This window comes from Epinephelus fuscoguttatus, linkage group LG22 (genome assembly GCF_011397635.1).
Source record: "Epinephelus fuscoguttatus linkage group LG22, E.fuscoguttatus.final_Chr_v1".
NCBI lineage: Eukaryota > Metazoa > Chordata > Actinopteri > Perciformes > Serranidae > Epinephelus > Epinephelus fuscoguttatus.
Genome location: NC_064773.1, coordinates 13,131,777 through 13,149,982, shown reverse-complemented (window position 1 = coordinate 13,149,982; position 18,206 = coordinate 13,131,777). Strand labels below are relative to the sequence as shown.

The following is an 18,206-nucleotide window of genomic DNA, read 5'->3' as shown; positions in this document are numbered from 1 at the left end:
AGAGCAATGAAGCTGACACGTGAGCACTTACATACACAAGCGTGCCAATACACTTGTTCGCACAGTCAAACATGCTAACACATATCATACATGCAGCACCACAAACTGGAGTACAAGAACAACCCCAAGCGCCTGATGATTAGTACAAAACCCCCTCTAGTAAAGCGAGAGAAGAAATTTGTTGGGGCTAATGTTATTGGGTGGGTTGCTAATTTACTGGCAGACCTAGTTATTGGTGCTTTAAAAGAAACGCCTGTAGAGATGGGGTGGTGAGATGGGAATGGAAGGTGGGGGCTACGACGGACACACTGACAAATGAAGAAAGTGAGGGAGAAGCTCATTAAGCTACTGCGGGTGAGGGAATAGTCAATAAAAAAGCAAAAGGGCGATCACGAGAGAGCGCGGGGAAAGAAAGGGAAAAATAGATGAGAGCCGAGACTGAGGAAGAAAAGGAGAGGAGTCAGGGAGGGTGAGAATAGGGGAGGAAGGGAATTGGGGGATGTTTTGAAATGTGGAAAGAGAGTTACAGTACTGTTAGTGCAATCCTTTCCTTTCACATAAACCTGTCTTGATGTCAGGATACCACAGAGTGCAAAATATGAAATTTTACCCGTTCATGCTCATTTGGATGAGGCATGTTGGTTGTTTTTATTCTGTCAGGATCCATTCACAGCAGCAGTAGTCTTTGCTCTCTCTTTTTTCACCGCTCCTGTCTGTGCCACTACGAGTCTCACAGGGTGGTGACATTCAGCTGTGGAGTCACTTTAGTGTTGGACTAGGGGAAAACAGCCGTATCCTATAACAGGTATTACTTTGCACATCACTCTTGCTTCAGTGCCAATGAACAGGAAATAAACCACTCAGCTGAGTTGCTCTAAGCTCGTCACTGACTTGCTACAAGCGGCCAGGTACAGGCAGAGTGCCTTTTTACCAAGAAAGTGAAACTCTATTTAAGCAAATTGAGATTTGGTAAAGGTAAGAGTGCTGGCCAGGTGTCAGAAGTGATAGTGGGTTACAAACTGGGACAGTCTTTAAACAGAGGTTAAAGAAGAGGGAGTACAGATAGAGCCAAGGGTGGTCTTTATTTTTAAATGGATGACTTGTCTTTTTTGCATATGACTATAAACTGTGAATTTAAATGTTTTGCTTTTTGACCCCATAATGGAAGCTACAGGCCGTCACCAAGGACAGAAATGTTTCTCGGCACATCGCGTTCTTAATCATCCCACTGCTCATTGCCCTGAGAGACTTTGTGACTTTCCTCTTTCCAAAATGTCTGACAGTAGCCCATTAACAATTAAGAAATATGGTTCACTGCACTTCCAATGGCAGAGAAAGACAAACTTCAGCATACAGGATACTGTAGGAGTTGGAAGTAGAATTAGATTTTATACCTATTTTTCTGTTATTTTAAATTTAGGCATAGCAGTTTTATTATTTAACAATATATTTAACCTACTCTCCAAACATGTTTATATGTTTAATGGCAGTCGATCAGTTAACCCCTGAGAATATTTCTAACCAGTTAAACATGTCTGTCTACAGGTTAATTGCTCACCAAGTGGGTCTAATGGGGGCTAGTTAGCAGCGCCACTCATTCAGCACTTATTGCTAATAACACCGTCCTGACCCAACAATGTTGCTGTAGAAACACTGTGCCCTCCCTCCAGTCTCCCTCAAGGTTGCTCCTGTGAGGAAGAAGCTCAATTTTGAGACGCAAAGCCCCTTTACCATTGCAAATGTCACTGTTAGCTCTGTTAGCACCATCAGAACAGCTAGTGGTGCTAACATATTTAACAATGCTAAAAGGATTTCTGCTTTCACACTAGGTTTACCGATGAAAGAGGATCAAAATGACCAGTGCTAGCGTCAGAGGAAACACGGAAAGATTCAGCCATACATGTTTGAATCTCAGTCAGACCCAGACTTTCATGAGGAGCCTGTTATGCACCAAAATCGGCAACTAGCAGAAGCAGAATTGTTAAGTTTAGTTAGCATCTTTTCTTTGTTTATGTTGTTTGTTAGCTTGTTAGCCTGTAGGCTAACTGGCGGTGGCTAACACACCGTTAGTGTTTGTGAAATACACAAGAATATCTTCTACGATGGGGTTTTAGGTACACAATGGAAGAAGCTCCAGGGTCCAGTTTATATCCAAAAACTGCAACTCTAATATGTTTGCTGGCAAAACTTTCACTATATTAATGCTAACTCTGCTCTCTGTACTGACAAGTCTGCTCTGCACGAGGGGTTTCAGGTTTCTTTGCTGCTGTTGTGTTGAAGTTTGTTCCCCCATTGACAACTGGCTTTTTTCTAAGTGGCGTACCTAATTTAGCTGCCTTGCTTACGTTTGAATGTCGGGTTTATGGGAAATTCACAGACATCGCCCCCTTTGGTAGAGGACACCTCTCTAGTGACAAACTTTGCACAGATACAAGTCAGTGCCGTCAAGGTCAGACATTTTAGAGGACCTAAATGTAAGAAAAACACATTTTTGAGTGGAGGAAGATTTTTCATTGTCATATTGACGATATTATTGCAATCAAAATCATGCTCAAAGTCATGATATATTTCCACATTCAAAATCCACAGTGGCTTATATATTCATTTCAGTTCATTTAAGTATGTGATGTGTTATGGGTTTCATTGGCCAGATGAATAACCCAGAAAATATATGTGCAGGTAAGTTAAATTAAATAAGTACATTTTTAACAACCTGAATCTTATAAAGCTCAGTTGAGACTGAAATCTACCTTGAAATATTGCTTGCAGCAGTCAGAGCTGCGTCCTTTCCTGTCCAATATGTTTATTGGCGATACCTGACTGCCTTGAGCACCTTTATAATTCATTATGTCATGATTAAGCGTGCCAGAAAATATTAAAGTCTCAATTACTTTAATAGCTTTCCCCGCAGAATAAAAATCATTTCAATGTAGTATCCCTAAGGTGTGCACATACTGTAGACTCCCTGGTCGATGTATCAGGTCAGATATTCAGTTTTACAGTTTCATCATTTTTCGATCAAGCCCTACATTACTCCTGAATAGGTCTCAGATTATTAGATTCAATCATTATTGAATTCATCCCCTTGAATGCCTTCAAGGAGAGACTGGAACAGAAAGTTGCACTCTTATCCCCTCTTGTTCAAATCATCAAATCAAGACCATAAGGACACAGAGTTCCTGGAGAGAGATCAGAAACTAAATGTGATGCAGCCTTGGAGTATGGCCATTTGCAACTGGTAACAGTTTAACATGTAAACAGGTAAACAGGCAACATGTCGTATTAACTAATTTGTCTGAAGCGTACTGATCACCTTTGATAAGTCACAGGTACGGAACACAATTCTGACTATAAAGTTGCTCTCAATGTTTCTTCTATCAGGATAAAGAAACAAGTCAGGAAGGCTGAAGAGATTCTGTCTGACTTTCAGACTTATAATAAGGCAGTGACCTTGAACACAACAATCTTTTGCTGACAGACGCCAGCTTCACTCACTCACCTCACTTGTCTTGGTCGGCTCATATTAACAGTACAGTGACCAACAAAGACTTCTGCAAGAAAATCCATCCAATAAATATCCCCTTCTATTCTCAACAAACTTCAGCTGGCAGAACAAAGAGCAGCTACTTTGGAGGACTTTCCGTTATAAGTGTGTCAACTCATTAAAGTCTTGAATGAAAATACTTCACCCACACAATGACCATTTGTATATCAATTACTTATCCAATGTTACCATGAATTTCTAAAGAAAATGTTTTACCACATCCCTTAACAGTAATGAAAAAACTTAAAACGCTGAACATTCTGAATTGTGTTTAACAACAGCAAAACTCAATCAAACAGGCTGCTCTAACACACTGTTTGTTTGTATAACTACGAAAAGTAATGCACCACAAATCCTATATAACCCATGTAATTTAGAGCCAGAAACTAGTGTATATGTCACATACTTGAGAAGGCTGTGTTCAAGTAACCAATGTGTTCACTGGAGATGGGTACCAAAACCTAGTGCCAATATGGCACTGGATCCTGTACAACCAGTACCTATTGGACTGAAACACTACAGAGTTCTGTGCCTCTTGTCAGTGCCAGATTGTGTGTGCAGCAAGTGTGCAGTTGAAAGACAGAGAGAGACCGGAGAGTGGGAAGTTACGCCTCGCTTCCACTTACGCATGTGACTGGTGTTTGTAGAACCGTAAATATACGGAAGATGCCTCTAGTGTCCAACGCAAGGAAGTACATTTCTTTACGGATGGATAGAAACCTGATAGAAATTACATGTAGCCATGGGGAAAAGGCTAATTTCGTCATTTTTTTTTGCCATCCAGTTGTTTGGAAGATGCGCTTGGAACTCTACGGGGACAAAAACAGGACCTGCCAGGTACGTGGAATGTTCTGTGAAATACTCAATTAAAAAGACATATAAAAGGCTGAACGAGTCATAACGACGATCTGACTATATATAATGTGTACCATATTCTAACAGAATAACATTACTCAGATTCACAGTGTGTTCAAACTAGATAAACAAGGTTGTTTTAATCAGGCAAACTCACTTGACAATCAACACAGGCAACTGAAATTAAGGAAATAGCCTGTTAGCCAGTTAGCAGACTGTTAGCTAAACTAGCACACCATCACACGGTCTCTCCAAAATCCACCGCAAAAGTTCAATTTTTTAATGTAGTCGCAGCAAGTTCCAGACAGAAATATTATGGAGGGGAGGAGCTTCGCAGGCACACTGGATATCACGGAGATTCCCATAGGAATGAATGGTTGCCTCGTCTCTGTACACATTCGTAAGTGGAAACAAGGCGTTAAATGTAGCAGTGCAGTGTGTGCACAATTTAGGCTACTTGTCAGTGAATAAATGCCACAGCTCCTCAGGACCCAACACAAGTCCCATTGTCTTGCTTGTCACCTGCTGATTAAACTTAAGGGGTCAGCCCCGAAGTTAGTGAGCAAAGTTAGCCTCCTTCTGGAACCTGACCAAGGCCCTGTCCAAATACCCGCACTTGCTCCCTGAGGTCTTCCCTGAAGTGCACTTGCCGAAAGTGCAGTTAGGGGCGTAAGTGCGCAAGGGACCGATGCTGTTTAAAAAGGAGAATTGGGACAGTTGTGTACACGTAACTTCCGTTTGGGTCCAGCTGGTCCGTCTCCTAGGAGACGAAACATGGCGTTAGAGGAAATAACGTTGTTCGCAGAACTGCTGCTGCAAATGATAGAATCAGCGAATGATGAGGATTAGGAGCCGCAGGAGAAGGTGGCATCTACATCAGATCCAAATATTGGTGCTGATGCCCAACCAACAGGTAAATTAAATTAAATTTTACTCTTGAATTTACCTGTTAATAATGTGTATATTAGCTGTAACGTCTTTTTTTTACTCTACCGTTAACGTAGCCTAGATTACCGTTATTCCTATTAAAGCGTTTTTTGCTTGGATAAATTGTGGTAAATTGAAATAAACTATAAAGACATACGGTAATAAAATAATAATAATTAAAGACACAATCAAAACTGTAAAGTGATGTGGACTGTCATACAAACCTCCAGTCAACTGTAAACTGTATATTATTTCATTATTAACGTCCTGTCATGTACTATTAAGTTCACACAGCATGTTGTTTGACGTTATGTTCCTCTAATGGCTGTTGTCAGTCGGAGTTAACAGCTCGCGGACACGTCAGTTACCGTTTGAAGATGGTGACTTGTACCGGCCAGTTGTGCAGTGTTAGGGCGTCACGACGCTATGGAGGATTCTGGGTAAAATCCTTCAGCGAAGTGAGGTCTGATGCACACTTTCGGAAGGGGTGCATTAAGGGCGCAGATTTGCACCCCTTGATAACAACACAAGACAATTGGGACACCATACGCACTTGCACCCCTTAGTGGGAGCGCGCAATTAAGGGGCACAAGGGCGCGAGTGCGGGTATTTGGACAGGGCACAAGTGTACTTAAGGAGGACTGTTGGACCAGCTATTCTAATTGTGTTGACAATTTCAGCTGCTCCTTCGCAGAAAATGTAGATATGTCTGGTTGCTGAGTCTCTCCTGATTAGAGAGACAATTGCTGAACCAATCGCAAAATTTATTTTACTTTAATACTGTAACTGTAATTTTGTTGTTAAACTATTGTAGTTGGGTTAGGTTTTATTTATCATGTGAATTTGTTAATAGTGTTTTGTATTTATTCATATTTAGATATTTAAGTGAACTTTAAACTGTTAGAGTTAATATAATGTTCATTTTCATGTTCAAATTTGGCATTACAATCAACAATCATCGCTGTTCTTTAATGTTGGTAACCATCGTTTTTTTCCCCTTCTGAAATTCAAGAAAACACAGAGTGAGTAACTAATATACATATGGCCATATTCCCTTAAGGATGCAATAAACAAGCAATAAATAAACAACATATGCAATTATCAAGTGTAATTTAAGAACTGCAGTGTTGAATTGACATTTTCTTATTTATGTTTGAAGGAACATTACCCTAAAGCTTTTTTTTTGTTGTTTATAGTTTTTGAAGCTCTACTTATTATGCACTGAGGCTATACTGCCTGTGAGTCCTCAAAGTACCCAGCACTCGTGCAACCACACAAATTCTAATATCATCAGTGTGCTGTGAATGCCTGCCAAGGCCCAAAGATAGACAGCACTGAGGCAGGATAAAACCTGTTAACCCATGTTTATTTACTAATTCATTCTTTGATTCACTACATGACTCAACTCTAATTTGCATTTCCTGTAGAACAACAATTTCTCTCCAAAGCAATGAGCGCTATTAAGATATCGCCGTGAGAGGCATTCTCGAGCTCCCAGAGAGATCAGTTATGGAAAACAATATCCGAAGCTGCAGTGGCCATTGATCCAAATCATGCTGGAATTTGAGAACTTAAAGGAAGCACAAAAACAAATCACAATCATTAGCTGATAAAAGCATGTCAGCTGGAGTTTAAAGTTCTCAAGCCAAACTTATCTAAATGTTTCCTTTGCTGTTACCATGTTGTAAACTCATACTTGCGTGTTCTGCTTGTTGACAAAGCAAACTGATGCTCTGCATAGACAACAACCAGCCATGAAGCAACGCTAGAATCACTAAGGTACAGAATCATATGCAATAGTACTTCTCTCAAATGGTATATACTGGAAGCGATGAATGAGTATAAAACCCTAACTGCCTGTAAGATTTACTTGGTCATGGTTGGGATGGCGTATAAAAAGAGTCTTAAAAGAGAGGGTTCAGAGAAAGTGTCAGCATTCCATTTATATTATTCAACCGAATCCACAGTCCCCTCCTTCTCTGCTTTATTCCACCACTCTCACCGTTCTCTCTTCCCATTATGCAAACTCACTCTTTGATCTCAAACAGTGAAAGGTGGCTTTATCTTAGAACAACAGAGAGACAGACGATCAGAGACTTTAGTAGACCTCAGAGAAATCCGGATGAGAATAGAAAGATAGAGGAAGAGAGGAGGAATGGGAGGGGTGGGGTGGATACAGTAACCAAAAAAATTAGGCCTCTTGAAGGAGGTAAGTAACAGAGTATGATATACACCTGATTTCTAACACCATACCCACTGAGCCTTCTCACCAAGGGCTGCAGCATTAGATGAATATCCCATCTCCAGTATACTGTACATGTATCTAATGACGACTACAAAAACAAATTCATAGCAAACAGCATTGCAACATATTAATGTTGAGTTGAGCAAAGAACCTTGTAAGTGTAGACTTCGAAAATCTTAATCATCAGCTGTCACAATCCTAAGGGTTTAGTATGCTTGAAACAAAGTCAGTTGTACAATATGTCATCCAACTACATCTAAAAACAGCAATCAAGTTGGGAACAAGCCTTCAGGCGCTTTCTGATGATCCATCAAGCTCTTTGCTCTAAACCTGCAGTAACTGATTTTTAGGCTGCTGAAACAAGCTGCAAACACCACACTGACATTACATTGCATTTTGAGTTGATGTGATTAACATGTTGGCAAACAGTTGCTTATTTACACATCAAGCAGATACAGAGCAGCATTGGTATTAAGAAAAAAGGAAAAGGCAAGACAGAATTTGAAAAAACACCCTCCTCCTGCAGCTCTCCCCGCTCTGTCCCAAGCCCCTCCCACCAGGCAACTGCGGGCACGTGCGCACGCCTTACACAGTAACCCAGTGTTCCCCATACATTGATTTATTTCATCTTAATTCATTGTGGAGGTGCTTTCAGCACATTCACTCAGCCCCTCCTCACCCCACTTTCTCTCAGACTACAAATGAGACAAGAATTATCTAGCAAGCCACCATCCCTCCACCTCACTTCCCAACACTGTGGTCTGCTTCCCCCGGAGGAGAGCCAGCAGCAGTTCTGGAGCTGGACCTCTGGTCGGTGGCTGTAGCAGCTCAGATTCAGCTAGCACAAACCACCAGCAAAGGGTGTCATGGTGGGCCGGTGGCCAGTGGCAGTACAAGGTGTTACCTGTGTAACAGCAGCAACAGAAAGTTTGCTGATCTGCTGGGGAGTCAGGGATGTCCAGCCCCCTGGAGCTGAGATTTGTGCTAGCTGGATTTGGGTTGCTGCTGCCCGCCACCTCTGGCAAGGTGGTCTGTAGCGGTGGGGAGTGATGTGGACACACTGGGATTTAAGGTTCTAGCTACATAAACGCTAACCTGAAGCTGTAGCCATAAGCCTTGGCTCTGGTAAGCAGAGGGCTAAACTATTAGCAAGGTTTTCTCTCCACCTCTGAAACACTTCACTAATATTGGCAACTAATATTGGTTTTATTTTGTTTATTGCCAGACTCTTCTAGAATTGCTTTTTGATATGTCCATCTTCCAGGGTTCCCCCAGTCATATAATTCCTGAGAAAGTTATGAAATTAGAAAAATTGATTTCAAGGGCCGAAATAAAGTTTGGAATTGACAGGATGTTTTGGAAAATTTTTGAATATATTTTTGAATACATGTCTGACGTTATGCGAAATGTGTTTCTTGAATTACTAACTTAAAATCTAGTACTGCACTGCGTGACACTGAAACATCACTCATGCATTGAGTTACAAGTTAACGTTCCACCTTAAAAGTTGCCAGCAGTTGACCCAGTGAATTAAGTTATTTCTTCTCCGACTACAGCTGCTGCAAGAGGCAGCAAAACATCCTTTAATTTTATAGTTACAGTAAAACTCTCCACAGTATGAACAGTGGTTACATGAGCCTCAAAACCAGCCACAACTCAGCCCTGAGCAGAGTGACCATCCTCTATTGACCAATCAACAGACTGCAGTGTTCACAGCTCCACCTTTTAGTACCAGATCTGTGTGCTAGGTACCCCAACAGAGGGGGGACCAAAAATGGGGACGGTACAGAATGCTTCCATTGGTACCATCCACAACTTTTCACAGTGGAAACAGTTAAAAAAAAAAAAAAAAAGTACAGAACTGAACTGAACCAGACCGTACTGCTCGGTGGAAATGGGATGTAACTGTGTCATTTTCTGTGTGTTCATAAATACGAGCAGATTGTTAATTCTTAAATGCTGATTACAACTAATTTACATAGAGGCCTTTATCCAAGAAACTGGCTGCCTGTTTCGTGACACCACTGTCACTTCCTACTGTATACACGTGCATATTTACTTTTTATCATTTGATCTATTGCTATATCTTATTTATTTCACCATTTGCTGTCAAAACTTTGTTTGTGTATGTTGCAATATCCAAATACTATGTTATTATTAGCATTTGTCATCCAGTTGCTTTAGTCTCAAAGGGCTATACAGGCTATTAAGGTAATCAAACCATAATTGAATTGAATGTGACTGAAATTGAATTGAACAAAGACTTACCAAGACAGAGATAGATAGAGAAACTAAAGGCTAAAGATTTTTCAAAGCAGAGGACGGCCAGATTGCCCTTGCAGTCGGACCACCTTATCAATTTGATTAGGGTGTGAAAGGACACTTAAGATCTCAATTGCCAGCACATTAGTAGTCTACTCAGCCCCCTGCCGTAGAATCCAATGGCTAATGTTTGGGGTAGTGGGGGAGTTTAAAAAGATTATTTGATTTCACTTAGATATGCCTCTGCATGTGAAATCAAATAGCGATTAGATAATGTGTGAGCTAAATATGAAAGGGGCCCTGCTTCATTTGAAACATTGATTTGCATTTCAAATGTTTTTTCGCTGAGCCAGAAACACACAAGTCAGCTCTACGAAATATGTAAAAACATCCAAATGGCAAGACCTATTAGATGACAAAGATTACAATATTTCTGCTTTGCCACTCATGTAGATTAAACTTTTAAGAGCCCTTAAAAAAACATTTTAAAAAGACAAGCTCGGATGTAGATATACGAGATAAAGTTTTCCTATTTCCCTCTGCTCTTGGTCAAAGAGTGCAGCAGTAGGCAAAAAGTAATAATAATTCAGTGTGCAAAAAAAAATAATAATTCAGAAAGGATGAAGGGGCTGAGCAGATTTCCTATTAGACCTACTTTATGTTCAGCTTGAAAGCAAAGCAGAGAAGAGAAGAGATGAAAGGAGAAGAGAGGAAGAGAGAAGAGAGAAGAGGGTGGGCGTCAAAAGGCAAGTTATTTTCACTTTGTTTCTTTTATCCTTTGTTGTTCTGTGTGTCTGGCTTCATCATGCAACTTTTCAGTGGCGTTTTTCAGACTAAGACAATCCTATTTCGGAGAGCTGGTTGACAGTAAGCTTTGAGTGGGACAAAGATGTGGAGGAAAAGACCACCGCATTGTTTACCAAGACAGCTGGTGTTGCAAATCAAAGCTAAAAATGTAAATAGACCTTATAAAATGCATCTCCGTTTCAAAGAGAGTCTGTACACCTTAAAAAAAAACAAAATCACAGCCAAACTTCTTTTTATTTCTGTGCGAGCGTGCTGATGCTGTATACACAGAATCATCGTCTCCACACTCTTGAGTCACACGCCGCAGTGCCTCTACATTCTGTAACTCGTTCATCCGCGAAAAAATCATCCGGCAGTCAAAACCTCATTAAAGTCCTACCTCTTTGACGTGACTAAGGGACTGTCTAAAGTCAGTGAAGAGGCAATTGGATTTGATCTGTCGCTTTCCCATAAATACGTTCATTCAAAGGCCCTGTGGATTGCTTCAGCTGTGGCGCTCATCACATTCAATTCTTTAGCCCTGGATCCAATTTTCAGGGAACTTATTGGGGAACCAAAATAGCAAATGGAGCTTTTGACTGCCAGATCTCCTGGTTAAAGGTAAGGCAGTCGCTTGATAGGGTATTATAACCACTGATGCACGCCATGAACATGGATGCACACACAAAAGCTTTCAGACAGGGTGAAAAGCAAAGACGTCTGCAACAGCTCCTGAAGAAGTATAGGAGGGTTTTTAGTAATATTTTTTGTGTTTTTGAACCTATGTCTAATTTCATTTCGGCATTTCATTCATGCACAGGTTTCCTACAGCTTAAGGCAAGTTAGATTTAAGACTTAAGACTTTTAAATGACACTTGGAATGACATTTACGAACATTTTCCAAAACCACTTATCCTGTTAGGGGTCACGGGGGGGCTGGAGCCTATCCCAGCTAACATTGGGTGAGAGGTGGGGTACACCCTGGACATGTCACCAGACTGTCACAGGGCTGACGCATAGAGACAGACAACCATTCACACTCACATTCACACCTACGGACAATTTAGAGTCACCAGTTAACCTGCATGTCTTTGGACTGTGGGAGGAAGTCCCGGAGAAAACCCATGCTGAAATGGCAAGAACATGCAAACTCCAGGTTCAAACTAGGAACCCTCTTGCTGTGAGGCAACCATGCATACCACTGAACCCCCGTGCCACCGTGAACAATTTTACAATAATCAAAAAAAAAATTTAAAAATTAAAAAAAAAAAATCATGAACCGACATCAACTGCATAGGGTTAGGGAAAATTTTGCCTCAACGTTTCCTGTATTGTATTGTGGAATACTTGGCATTTGTTGGCAAGTTTTCCTATGGATTTTGTGTTTTTGAATCTGCAGTCTGATTCTACGGCTTTGTCTTCCATCCTGAGCCGGATGGTGGTGTGGTCAGAGTGTGGTCACAGCGCAGGGGACGGCGTGATAGGCGTTGTTAACAGTTGTGTAACAGTGATCCAGGATATTCTTCTCTCTGGTCGGACATTTTATAAACTGTTTGTATTTGGGAGGTCATGGGTGAGGTTACCTTTGTTAAAGTCGCCAAGGACAGTAACTAAGGTATTAGTTAGGTCAGGGTAAGTCGGTGAGCGTGCGCTGTGCCTCCAGCACGTTGGCCTGCGGTGGATGTAGGCTAAACACCGACCAGAATGAATGAAGCAAACTCACGGGGGGAGGAAAAAGGTTTGCAGTTGATGAAAAAAAGATTCCAGATCAGGAGAGGAGTGTTTCTGGATCACTGTCACGTCATTACATCAGCCACTGTTAGTATAAAAACAGATACCTCCACCTTTACTTTTGCCGGAGAGTTCTGTGTTACAATCCGCTCTGAAGAGTTGGAAGCCTGCCAGCTGTAGCACAGAGTCCGGTATCGACCCACACAGCCACGTCTCCGTGAAGCACAAAACTGCAGGTGTAGAAAAGTCTCCGTTTTTCACCATCAGTAGCTGAAGTTCATCCAGTTTGTTGGTCAGCGAACGCATGTTGGAGAGAAATATACCTGGCAGCGGTGTGCGGGGACTGCGTTGGCGGAGACGCACAAGCGCACCGGCACGTTCCCCCCTCCTCCAGCGTTTCACTGCACGGGCAAAGCTGAGGGCACCTTTGGCCAAGAAGCCCAATAAATCTACTGAAGGCTCGAGAAAAATGGGATAAAAATCAGCTGGAGTTGTTCCCCTGACAAAAAAAAACCTCACACTGGATCGAGCGGACCTGTGACCAGTCAGTCAACTTACCCGACATACTTTTTGATTGGCCCTGAGCCATTGGGCCATTGCTTATGTCGAACACTGATTTAAGTGCAGCCCCTAGGGGTTTTTCTAACTGATAGATTCTGGCCCTTCTTTTGAAGCCTTCAGGAATTGCACCCAGGAGAAACACCTTTGGATCTTTGGGAATGTCTTGGTGGTACACATGTCCTTGCAGAAATGACTTAACCTTGGGGAAGACCAAAAATGTGTGTGAGGTTCTCATTTTGTGGACCACAATTTCTCCAATACTTGTCTGAACCGGTCAGAGTCCACTTTGCTGTTATGTGTGGGGTTTGAAAGTGTTTTTTATGAGTTTTGGAGGTTTTTACATATCTAATATTGGTTTTCTGCTTTATCAAAAACATACACCTCGTAGTCTCAAAGCGAGACTAATCATTACTAACATAGCTGCGTATCCAGCCAATAAAGATGAGTCAGATCACCAAGGGAACAGAGCTGATCTCCTTCATGCCATTTCTTTTTTTTTCCCACTCAAATCCGCTCTCTCTCCGCAGGTCTGTCTTACCAATTCCTCTTGTCCTCATCCCCCCTTTCCCTCCATCTCACGCTATCAAGCTCAGATTCTTTCTCCTCATCTATGTAAACTGATTGGGATTCTCTCAGACGAGGTTACTGTGGCTTTACAGCAATCACACACAGATGCGCTGAAGGGCGAGGAAAACACACACATGCCTACATGCACCCATACATACAGATACACACACAAATATATACGCAGAGGCACTTGTGCTAATATGCTGATGGCTGGCCCGGGGCAAGGGTGAGCCCGGCTGCTGCGTTTACAGCTCTCAGTTTTTATTGGTGTTTGTGATGGCCTGCACCGTTTGTGTTTGGAAAGTCGAACATCTCATCACCTCGGCCATTACAGCAGCAACTGCCAAGGACATAGAGGAAGACTCGGGGCGAGCTCAGTGAAGGTGTTTAAAAGACGGATATAATAAATGTATACATATATATAGCAATGCTGTGTCACTGGCGGTCATTTACCAAGATAGGGCATGCACATTCACACAAAAAGCGATTAAAGGAATGGAATACAGAGCTTAAAGAAGCAACGGTATGAGGTAATTTAACTGAAATGTCCCCACAGGATAGAAGAAGGCGTAAAGTGGGTTTATAGTTTGTATGTTTATGTTTTTATCTCTGCCTGTGTGTGCCCATTTGTGATAGCGCATTTGCATTTCTGCATGTGAATGTGTGCCTGTGTGTGGTGCACATATGTGGGTGTGTGGCTGGCTAGCGGTTATGTAAGGCACTAATTGTCATGCAGTGCGCCGGGTGCAGACACTGAGCACAGACATGAAGCTTTTTCCAAGCCCACAGCGATGAATATTAAAATAATTAAGAATAATGCGCCCACAGATCCGAGGGAGAGCATGTAAACATCAAAACACTTTGTGCTCACACAGATGTGCTAATTTATATATATGAATGTGTATTTATTTTATCTTACATATACACCTATTAACTTTTAAGTGATACTGTGTTAGTATACATCCATGTGTCTCTGGCTGCATGTTTGTGAGTCCAAAGTTGTACATCAGAGGAGTAAGAATGTCAGGCTGTACATCACATTGCCTCAAAACCTCTGCGGCATTGGCACGAGTGTTTAAATTAATAAGCGTACACTGCAACTAAACATGATTTCATGTGGTTCCAAAGAAGTGCGGATGGTCCCAACTTCTGCATGTAATATTTGTGGGCTCCGGATCAAATTAGTTTGATGCTAAATTGACTGAAATCCTACAAATTGATGGCTTAAAGATTTAAATGTGTGTAGGTTGTCCCAAGATTTATTTCTGCAGATGAAGTAACTCGACTGAAATCTCAAGATTTTGAAGCTTTTTGGAATTCCAGTTCCTAATCGGTTCCTGTCATGATATCAGAGAATAATTTAAGAATGGAGGGGATTTAAATATGGATGAAAATATATCAAAGAGCATGGGGAATCAGATGCAGCATTAGTCTGAAAGAAATGTAATCAATTTTGTATGAGGACGTTTCTTAAGCAATTTGCAGCCTGTGTTAGCGCTGACTTCGAAGACCCACCGCAATGATAAGCATTTGAGTGCCTCGCTTTTATTTTGTCTGCCCTTTCTTGAACCCACAATCCAATTATTTAGAGAAATAAGGTTGTCTTGTCGTGCTCTGGAGTAATCCTTTGTTTTACACCGGCTGCTGCTTGTCTTTAGCCTCATGCAAAAACATAAACCTTTTTGGCTGGCCAAGCTTTTACACGTCTGATATACTTAAAATATAAACAGATAACAATGAAATATTTAGTATATTTATGGGATGTTAAATTACTGTCTTGCAACAGTAACACAGGCTGATGTATTTAAAGAAACTCTGCACTCCAGTGATGTGTGAGTACTGTGGTTATGTTGAATCCAGCCTCTGTCTTTTTGCCCTCTTTGGCTGAAGTGTCCTTCTGGATCGATCGATAGTTACTGTTATCATCTCTATTATTACCACTTGTTTTATCGTCGTTGTTGTTGTTGTTGCCGCTGCTGCTTCTATTCTTATAACCATAATTATAAGGAGGGCTGCCAGGCACCCATCCAACACGCAATGACATCATTGTCTTCAGAGTCAAGTATTTAGAGGAAAAGGAGAACTGCTTTCTTTTGTTCTCTGTGAACTTGATCTCAGTTGTTATTTATGAATATATAGGTGCTTCACCCAGGGGTGTAGGTGGTTTACATGTTTGTCAGAAATAGCTTAGGCTATATAATCATCTTGTTCTTAATTGGTTTATTAATAGATTTCATTAATCAGTGCTGCTTTGAGACACACTGCTCCTGACAGTGTTCCAGGAACACACTCTGAAATGGACTTTTTCATTGCGTGCCACTGTGGCAGGCAAGTCATTATTTTTTATCTGGCACTCAGAAATTTTATCTGCCACTTTTAAAATCTCTGCACTAAATAAAGGTATTAAAATTTAGATCACCAAAACATCATCTGATGTAATAATGTCCATGTTTTTCTACTGGAAAGAGGTTTTAAATGCAGGATTTCAGTGGCAACAGAGTCCAAAATGTTTCTTTTCTTCATTTCATCCATGGTGGTCCTTGTAGGCTACACTGCTAGCCCTTTGTCATACTTTTGTTTTGAGATGTTTGTTTCCCGTAACCTCTACTGCCGGGTTCAGACTACATGATATCAGCCCAATTGAAGCCTGGCGCAGCGTCATACAATGTCAGCTGAGATTGTGAACAACAACGAGTGTCATACGTGATAATCCATCATTTCATCTTGTGTAGTGTGTCACAGTAGACAACAACCATTGCTGCGTCTGGGATGCCTCACGACATCACAAGAGAAAGTCTAGCAAGTTTTCTTTTCTTTTTGTCTTTCGCGACTTCTCCCGTCACAGCTGTCACTTTTACCAATGGAAACAGAGCGATCTGCTGCTGTGGACAACTGTATGGCAACAACACCCCAGACTCTTTGATATTTTCTCTTGGGATGTTACCAGGACCAAAGGAGTAAAAAAGAAAAATGATGGCGTAAAACAGCAGAGGCACTCTAACAACCTGGTGAGTACTGCCATTAGCATCGAGCTAGGAAACAATGTTATTTCTTCATGATGGAGAGGGATATAAAAGTTGCCTAATCCCCTAATCTGACATTGTGACCGTCAGAACAGACAAAAAATTGTCGAGTATGTCGATTTGCAATGTAATGAGAGCTCAACAAGATGCATCTGCAGAGGTCACAGTGGTAGGGGCTTATTTAAGTCACTAGAGGGTCTGAGAAGTTGCTAAATCTAGTGAGAAAGTCGGCAAGTTGGCAACACTGAGCACACAAAAGAGGTGCCCTGGTTTATGATACAAGATAAAACAAGATCATCATAGTCAAACAGCATGCGGTGCAATCATTCTGTTATCTCAATTATCTAACTATCTTTCATTGTCGTTAGAATCCAAAATCGTAATTGAAATTAAAATTCGATTAATTGCCCAGTCCTAGGGGAGAGGGTGGATCTAGGAGGAATAAAAGGTGGATCTGACTGAGAAGCCAAGGATACCCAGCAGACTTTATATCCTGCAGCGTTTATTCATGGAAAAAGTTTGGTTCCGTTCATTTGAACTTAAGTTAATTTGGCCCCTGAGTTTGTTTTGGCAGGTGTGAACACAGCAATCGCACTCGCGTGCGCACCAAAACAACAGGACCAAGACCTTCTTAAAGAGGTGGTCTCTACCCGGTTACAAACAAACTCTGTTGCTGTTCATTTGTGGTGAGAACGTGAGAACGTGTTCCTTTGTAACAAAAGGAGTACCTGATTCGGACCAACGTAAGACAATGCTAGGTCTGGAAGCAGCCTTACACTACATTTGCTAACACTTGACAACTTTACTGCTAATATCTCTTCTGCTCGGATCGCCAACACCTCTCTGCTCTGAGTGCATCCACCGTCACTTTCTTTCTTGCTCGCTTACTCAGTCAACCGGCACAAACTTGCTATGCCCTGAGCTATTCCTTCAGACAAAACTGACACATGAGGTAGTGAAGTTAATACAATATGTGTTTGCACATCTTTTAATTGATGGTTATTGGTTAGAAAATCGAAACATATAAGGTTGTACCGCCAACAGCGCTGCTTTTATATAGCAGTTACAACATGTCTTTCTGTTGTGCCTTTATACTGCCCACCAAAATGGTGGATGCCCTGACGATATTACATACCACTGCCAACATTTTACCTGCATTTGACGGCTCGTAGCAGCTAATTTTAAAACCCTGTCCAGCAAAATTGAAACCACAGTAGAGACATTAGGACAGTCTGAGTAAAACATGCAAAAACATATTGTTTTTATTATGAATCATATACTACAGCAGGATGTCACATTGCTGCTGAACATCTTCCACAGCAAGCTGTACTGTTTAAATTTTTTATGTGTTTTTTCCTGCCCTCCAGACAACCATTAACCTCTTTAAGTCTCAGGGCACTGGCGAAGAAATGTACAAAACAACTGCTTGACAGTGTGACATAAAAGAGCAAAGTCTGTTTTGAAAAAAAAAAGTCAAGCATTTTCTCCGTCTCTTGTTCTGTGTCTATAACTCACCAGGGCTGGGGTCTTGAATGAGCCAATAACATGCCAGAGTGGTGTGAAATCAGCGCCCTGCAGGAGAGAAGAGAAACAGAGTGATTGGTGCTTCATTCAGGCAAATGCTCAGGCCCGAGGCTCTCTGACACTGGAGGGGCTCTCCGTACAAATTTAAGACACATTAGGAGTGGAGATGGCCGGGGAAGTG

General features: G+C 41.5%; 1 long non-coding RNA gene across 1 annotated transcript in view; it reads right to left on the bottom strand.

Annotated features, from left to right (window-relative positions):
* The window catches only part of LOC125883064 (uncharacterized), a 341,181-nt gene that overhangs the window by 231,402 nt on the left and 91,573 nt on the right, over positions 1-18,206 (bottom strand). The window contains exon 3 of the long non-coding RNA XR_007448449.1: positions 18,017-18,073. This is a non-coding gene — a long non-coding RNA (uncharacterized LOC125883064). The remainder of the gene's footprint in view (positions 1-18,016; positions 18,074-18,206) is intronic.